The following is an 8,142-nucleotide window of genomic DNA, read 5'->3' as shown; positions in this document are numbered from 1 at the left end:
GAATCTTGGCCTTTTCCTCTGTGAGGTAAGGCACATACCTCAGTAACTCAAAGAACCTGCTAGTGTACTCATCATCTATCATCGATCCCATATTTAGCTCATATAATTATTTTTCCCTGTCATTAAAGTATCTCTCCAACAGATATTTCTTCTTGAATAACTACTCAAACTCACTCCAAGTCAAGTCTTCCTCATGAATACATATGACATTCTTTACGTCTTCGCACCAAATGTCTGCTTTACCTTTGAGACTGAACATAGCTACTCTGCCTTTCATGTTCTCTAAATAGTTTGTAACCTAAATAACTTTCTCATAACAAGCAACCATGCCTCTGCATCTTGTGGTTTCTTCATCTCTCCATAAAAAGTAGGTGGATTTGCTTTCTTAAACTCATCTGGAAAGTATCCCCTATCACTCCTCTTGTAGGGATGATAATGATGACGATCATAGTGCCTATTTGAATCATAACTAGAATAATACCTGTGTCTATCCCTCCTCCCAACAATCTTCCATCTCTAACTGTGTCATATCTATTTGACTGGTGGCCACCACGCAACCTACTACCATATGCCCCATTAGTTATGTTCTCCTACTCATAGTTGATTTGGCATGGTCCTTGTCATTGCAAATCTGAAAAAATCTAAAGTATCACTGCATTTACCTCTGTTTTCTTCTCTTTTGCCTGCATGATTATGTCATTATCTACCTTACAACTCCTTATTTCTTCCTCTAAGCTTCTCAATGTATATACCAAATTGGAAGAATTTCCAACACCATACTGCTCATTTAATTCTTAGGGAGAGTCTTTGCAATCTACCATCTTGCTAGCCATTTGATATTTCTTCTTGCAAGGTATATCATGTCAGCTAAACCAAATCACAATAAACCAATGTACCTTAGTATAGCTCAGGGAGGATACCTTGTCTGCAAGGTCAAAAAATCAGCGTGATACATGTATAACATATTCATGACAACATATAGAAACATAACACATAAGTATATAACCATGAAACCATCTTTCTAGCTAAGGTATAGTCATCAATGCATGACCTTAACAACAATGGATACCACAACCTCATGCATGACGATGATCATTACATCACAATACACTTGATCACATACAAACATTAACATGCATAAGCAATGCATGACCAACCACATACATGCATAAACACATGAAATCAAGCATAAACAGATGATACTTGTAACGAAACCTACAAGAACGATACATGTAACCAAGCATACAAGAATGCAACCAAACATATGAGAATGTAATCCAAGCATACAAAATGATACATGTAAGCGACATATAACAACATGTAACCAATCATACACTCACGATGATACACTCCACAATGACAACATCAACTTCCACATGGCGACATCACCACAACCATGATCAACATCATGAAAATGAAACAAGCACATGGAATGCAAGTGTAAGAGGCACACATGAAATTGACATGCATGCATGACCAACACACAACCCATCGAGTCCGAGGGGTGAACCATGCTCTTATACCACTCTGTAACACCCTCTTCCCACATCTAGCCAACCAACCAACCAGCCGGTGTAAACATGCGACGAGAGGCCACTATGATATGATTCAACCTCCTAAGTCACTTTAAGGAAGTGGAACCGACGGAAACACACCATGCAAACATTTAAAATCAGCATTAGGAGCCTCAAGAACTAACCCAACCTTTCTATAAACCAGCCCCCGGGTCCCACTAAGGTTTTGGACCACTTGACCTCCGGACGCTCCCATGCTATGGGGATGCCAACATCTAGGGACCTTTGAACGCTCTCAAAGGCCTGCAAGACAACATTTAGGGACCATTTTGCTTAGTTTTGTGCCATCGTCCCCAGGATTTAAGCCACATTTTCAGGCCCAGAGCCCAGGTCACTACCCATAATTGAATGACACCTTCAAAAAAGTAAGATAACATGGAAATAAAAATATAAACACAATCAATTGAATGATACCTTGACTGGACCCCTCCTAGCCATGATACGCATTTCGTCAAACATATCACGAATATGTAATCTATAGGTGTAAATAACAAACCTGACCATAGGGGTCTCGTACTTAGCTGAGAATTGGTAAGAAGCATTGATGCCTCAACACCAACTTCCATTCCATCCATTAGGTCGTAGATACATTGTTCATCCATTTACAAATAAAAACATTATGAGATCCATACCTAGCTATCGTCATAAACCATATATATAATAAGCATAATAGCAACAAAAATACCAATGAAATCACAACCATATGATCCACATGTAAACCAATATAATACTCATAAAAATACAAGGAAAAATAACCTCTTGTTGATGATGCAAAATCCAAACCTAGGATGGGACTTACACGTTCCACCCGACCATAGAATCGCTAAGCCAAATATCACTTTAACCATTGACCCCCATGCCATATTCCAAGCATGAATGTGGGATCTCATAGAACACATCCATCAACCATCCAGGGCTTCTAGAGACCATCCACCTCAACCCATCAAACAACGATTCCACCTCACGGTTGGACATCACAAAACCATCATCAGCTTGGTCTCCGTCTAAGCCTTCCAGGGCTTCTAGAGCGTTTGTTCCAACCAAGGCTTCCAGGACTAGTAATTCAACCCACAGCTCCCGTTGGGCTTCCAGAGCGTTTGTCTAACCAAGGCTTCCAGGACAAGTAACTCAACCCACCAAGGGCTTCCAGAGTGTTTTTCCAACCAAGGTTTCTAGGATTAATAACTCAAGCCAAGTTGTTATAGGGCTTCTAGATCGTTTTTTCAACCAGGGCTTCTAGGGACTAATAAGTCAACCCAAGCTAAGGAAACATGAGAACCAACCAAAAAAAAAGAAGGAAATAAACCCACAATCTCCATGGCTATCCAAGAAATGGAGATGCTAAGAAATACATTATTAATCCAGGCAATCCTCCATGCCAGTGATAGATCATGACCATCAATCCACATGCATATGCCATGCATGCCAAAATTACTGAGGAAAACATACATGCAACTCGGTACCTGCAAACAAATCCCGTTGCAACTTCTAATCCCGATGTCCTCTTGCGATTTCCTACTCTTCATTTGCCTTCTTGCTCCAAAATTCAAGTATGCCAAAATATCCAAGACTGCATCAAGAAAACTCTAAGTATCCAAGAGTATGAGAGAGAGAGAGAGAGAATACTGAGAGAGCTCCAACACTAAACTGACAAAAGGTTACCAACTTATCCTTAAAAGCATTTTTATTAATGAGGCCTCTATTTTCTTCATTTTCCATAATTTTCCTTCATTTTCCTCCACACATGCAACCTGTGGCCTTTCACCTCCCTTTTCTCCTACTTTCCATTATTCATAAATAAATGTGCCAAAAATACCATTTTTTCTTTCCAAAGCCTTAGCCATTTCCTTTGTCAATTTCCTTAGCCATTAATCAATCACAAGTGATCTCCATCACTATGCTTTTGCCCAACATTGAACTTGGAATAAGTGTCCCATCAAATCATGGTTATTATTTTTCCTTTATTAACTTTTATTACATGGAATTTTCACCAGGGCTGTTACATCATCCAACAACAACTAACTTGAAGATATAAAACAAGTGGTGCAACAAACCAAGCATGTTCATTTTAATGACACTCAAGAAAATTCGAAGAAAGGGCAGAATTCAAGGAACCAAAATAAAGAAAAAATATCCACAAGCAGAAATGATGTAGGGAATTCAATGAATATGACTCATCACAAATCATCCACAATCAACAATGAACTAGGTATAGAAGATCAAAAATTGAGTATGGCTCATCACAAGACATCCACTAAAAATAATCATGAACTTGTTGAATAACAAGGAAACATGCCACATATGTCACGAGAATGTCTCAAACATTTCCGCAAGTATTTAAGCTCAATGTTGAATGCCACATATGTCATAACGAAGGTCATATAGCTCGAGATTGTAGACTCAACTCTAGATGGTACAACATGGAAGGAATTCCTATCAATTCTAGTAGATGGAGAAGAGGTCAAGTAGGTCCCCGATTAGATTTGATTCCTCATATCTAATCCCTCGGTGAAATCTTCTTCAAGATCATTATTTGTCAAATTAAAACTTGAAGAAGCAACTACATGTACGAGGGTAGTGTGTGGACTATGATTTGATGATGAGGTCTTAGATGTAAAAGTAAAGTAGACATATTCAAGGATCAATCATTAGAGGAATTTTGAACTTAAAAATAGCCACCTAAGAAAAAATTAAGAAATTAATCAAATAATGCCATGTAGACAAATTTTTAGTATATCATTTTTATTATTTTACTTTTATCGAAATTACCCAAATAAATGTGACGTTTATCAAAATAAAAATGTATATAATTTATATTTAAATTAATTTATTAGCACAAGATTTAATAAAATTTAAATTTAAAAAGTAAATTTAAATTACGTAAATTTAAATTAAAAAAGTAAATTTAAAATTTAAATTGGTTAAGCGTCACTAAAATAAAATAACAATATATATAATATTTCAATTAATTTATTAACACACGATATAATAAAATTTAAATAAAAAAAATGAATTTAAAATTTAAATTTAAATTAACGAAATAAATGCACTTTTATTAAAATACATAAGATTTAATAAAATTTAAATTAAAAAAGTAAATTTAAAATTCAAATTACTTACGCATCATTAAAAATAAAATATTATCGATACTATAACTTCTATAAAATAAGATATTAATTTTATTTTTAATATTTAATGTAGTTTTGGGTCACTTGGGCACCATTCACGCTTAAGATAGGTAAATTATATTATTAAAAAATTGTGAGTGCCTAGTCACACCTGTATCTCTTTTGAATTTTAAAGGATTTTGATTGGCTTACACATTATGACATGGAAATTCAATGTTAACCTTTTAAAATCAAATTTCCTCTAATGTAGAGAATGCAAAAATGACAGGCACTTAAAGATGAAGGAAGCATGGTCTTAGGAGGATATTTTGAAGATCAGTCATGAGTAGCAAAATACTTACATCAAAATGGAAGCATGGTCTTAGGAGAGTACACGTACAATTATGAAAAACAATGTAAGCATGGTCCTAGGGGGAGTATTAGAACAATTGTGAGCAGTAGTTGATGCAGAGTCTAAGGGAGAAACTCTGCCAAAATAAAAACATAGAAATAGGCATGATTTAGTTAGGTCCACAAGATCATCTATAAGTATGTTATGGACATATACTTATATGGGAACATCAACATACTAGTTTTCAATAGATATCCATGACCCTTTTCCATTGATGTCTAAGGGGGAGAGATTGCAGACATTGATGGAAACATTGACACTGACCAAGGAAGGAATTTAGTCAAAGAGAAACTATATAGATTGACATTGACCAAGGAAGGCATTTGAATAGGGGGAGTTTGTGATTGAATGACATCAATGACCATTAATGCATGATGGTGTTTCCATCAATGACAAAGGGGGATATTGTTACACATAGTGTTGTCATTGGTGAGAACAAGACATCTAATCTCAAATGGGATGTATGAGACAACATTAGCACCACCTATGATGACCAAAGAAGCAACATGATTCTTTTTAAAGCCATATGATAGTTGGATCTCTCACAAATCCTCATACAGAGTTGCCGAAGGTGTTTTAATTTATTTGAGTTTTTGATGCCGTTATGATATCCTAAAGCTCCTATAAACATATTTTTGTGTAGGTCTTATCATTACCTTTCTAAAGGTATATCTTACTCAGGAAAAATCCTCCCAAATAAGAAGTTATGGATAATTGAAGTTTTAGTATTAATTGAGAGATCAAACTTTAGGGAAAAAACCCAAATATTAAACATGTAACCACTGCACATGTTAAGAGTGAATCCACCATTGAAAAAAGTCATCAATGGCCTTGAGCGTGAAAAAATTCACACCATTTAATACCATTAAATGGTGTGTGTCTTCCAGTTCAATCAATGACACTCTTAGCATTTCAACAAACATATGAGGTAAAAAATGCATGAAGTTTAATAAACCGTATTGGCCTAGCCAGGTGATGATGCATGGAAGCACATAGTTTAATGATGACGTGGACCTGTTAATGAAATAAATGGCACTGTTGCATAGTCAACATGACATATCAACAAAATGACCTTATCTCGATGATGTGGCACCACCAAGGTTGCCATGTTGCATGGTGATTTGGCACATTGTGATTGGCGAAAAGTTTGAAAAGAGGTGACATATGACACCCATCATGAGCTACCATGTGGCATGATGATGTCATCATGCGGAGGACCAATGAACCCCAAATCACATTGGGTGGTCACATTGTCATATGGGGCTAAATAAAAGGGGATAAGGGTTGGCCCAAAATCTTGGTCATATGGAAACTTTGAGAAGGGTCACATGGGTTTCCATGTCCATTATACAATGGGTAAATTCTAGATTACAAGCCCTAATCGACATATCCCATGGTCAAATTGACTAAATCCTGTTACCACTTGTAGAATATATATATGGTCACATCCATCATGCTATAACATACATCAATTCAAATGAGTTTACAGAGAGACTAGTCTGCAGGTTAGTACGAGGAGTGCTGAAGGCATTTTTCCTGATTTTGTGAAGTTAAAAGTATGATGTCTATTCATGTGAATGGTGGCTAGTATAGCCATGTTGGTACAATACTCCATCCATGTATGAGTGATACCCACTCAACCATTATGAGCTCGGAAGTATGTTCGTATGAATAAATAGCCATGATGGCACTGCTTTCATCCATATGAGCAATGTCGTTTGCATTGAGCCATAAAATTCCGGGTAGCCATGATGGTTTTATTTTATTTATATGAGAAATGCAGAGGATAATTTTTGTAGGAAGTTGAGAGTAAAGCCATGTGGATCGATGTGAAATCTCGTGGGCATGGTTAACTTGAAGGTAGTGATATTTGTTGAGAAATGGCAACAAGAAATTCCAGTTTAAATTTGTCCTAAACTGTGAATTAAAATCGAATTCAATTCTCATAACAACTTGTAAATAGTTAATTAAGTTTAATTAGCTTAATTATCTTAGTAATTTCTAGTTGGAAGTCTTTTTGAAGTCATGTATATGTTCTCCCTAAGTTTTAGGGGTCCAGGATGAGTTTAATTGTGAGTTGTAATTAGATAACTCAATTTACTAAGTTATGTTCAGTTAAATTAGTTCCAAACTGTTTCTGGAACTAATATAGAGTTAACAGTTAGTTGGTGCACTAGTGCATCCACAAGTGTCACTCTAGTTAACTTAATATTCCCTCATCATAAACTCATGCATGTCGATTTTGAGAAAGACCCAATTGATACTAAAGTGCAGGGACAATGTACTATCAGTTGTATGATTTACTGAGTTGTATAGATCATGCAAGCAATCAGGAATTCAAACTAGATTGGATTATGCATTTTTGGAAGGAATGAATTCCCATTAATATGAACTATTCAACCATAGGAATTGCACAAGGAAATAGGGGCTTTCAGAGTAGCAGAAGAGGCTAAAGTTTGTCTTGAGATTGCTTGTAAGTTGAGAGAGTTGAGCATACATGTGCATAATTAATGCAGTGAGGACACGCTTTGTATCTTCACTCAAATGTTTATGATTAATGCTATACAGATAGGTGGGGATTTGAGCACTGGATTTCCCCAGATAAACTTATTGTGTTATGTGCCATTGATTTATCTTCTTCTTGTTCATATTGTTTTCATCGATCTATTGGATTCTGCTGGTTGAAATTAGAAGTAGATTCTTGTACTGTGCTTTAATACATTGCACAATATTTTGAATCTACAGGAAATTCTACATGGTATCGGAGCTGAAGACAATATACTAGAGGAGATTTAAAAGTTTTGAGTTTTGGGTTACAAGTGAAATTCAAATTTGCAATACATACTTCACGATCGATAGATGGTGTTCTATGGTTTGCGGCTCAAATTTTATAGTCTGGAGGGAAAAAATGGAGGCTGTGATGGAGGACAATGGCTTGAAGGAATTATTGATCAAGAAATTCCCGAGTCAGTAGCATTGGATGCACAAAATTTGGCCAAATGGAAGAAGTGTGTGGTGAAGGTGAAGCGGATAATCCTTGAGGGAGTTT

This window comes from Pinus tabuliformis, chromosome X (assembly GCF_031772625.1).
Source record: "Pinus tabuliformis cultivar Carrire ecotype Pingquan chromosome X, CPIR1, whole genome shotgun sequence".
In the NCBI taxonomy this organism is placed as follows: domain Eukaryota; kingdom Viridiplantae; phylum Streptophyta; class Pinopsida; order Pinales; family Pinaceae; genus Pinus; species Pinus tabuliformis.
The sequence above is the reverse complement of the archived record's forward strand: the minus strand, read 5'-3'. Positions refer to the sequence as shown.